Genomic DNA, 614 nt, shown 5'->3' on the forward strand with positions numbered 1-614 from the left:
GCGGCCCAGCCTCATGGAACGGACGAGGCAGGTCCTCATCTGATGCTGAATCAGATACATATGATGTGTCTGTGTTGTGCTGTGAGGCAACGAGCACGTCAGCGAGGCGAGCTCGCAGTTCGTGGGTGTCGAAGGGAGTGGAGTGAGTCTGCATGGGATCATGGTGTGGGGTGGGGGGTGGAGGGTGGTGTTATGGTGTGTGGCAGCGAGGAGGGAAGGAGGGGTACGCCGTTGGCACCAACAGGTACGCCGTGGAGGATGAAAGGGGATGGCTCACATATAGCTGGGAAGGGTTCGGAGAGGAGGACGGGGATCTGGCCGATCATGAGGGTGCGCGGGTCTGCTGTCGCCGCGGACGAAGAGTTGTCGACGCCATTCTGTGGATGCAGAAGGCTGGATTAGGGACGGAAAAAGTAGCTGGAAGGGGAGGGGAGAATGGCCTGATTCGTCGGTACCTGCAGTCGCGGCTCCGGTGGCCGTTCCGCCAGCAGCGGGCGCAGCGGGCGGGATCCCGGCAGGCCTCCACACAGCGGTCTAGGGCAAGACAGTGAAAGCAGCGGCGTCGCTTCTTGGTGGATGGAGATGGGAGGGGATGGAGATGAGGAGGGATGAGT

This window comes from Triticum dicoccoides, chromosome 2B (assembly GCF_002162155.2).
Source record: "Triticum dicoccoides isolate Atlit2015 ecotype Zavitan chromosome 2B, WEW_v2.0, whole genome shotgun sequence".
NCBI classification, from domain to species: Eukaryota; Viridiplantae; Streptophyta; class Magnoliopsida; order Poales; family Poaceae; genus Triticum; species Triticum dicoccoides.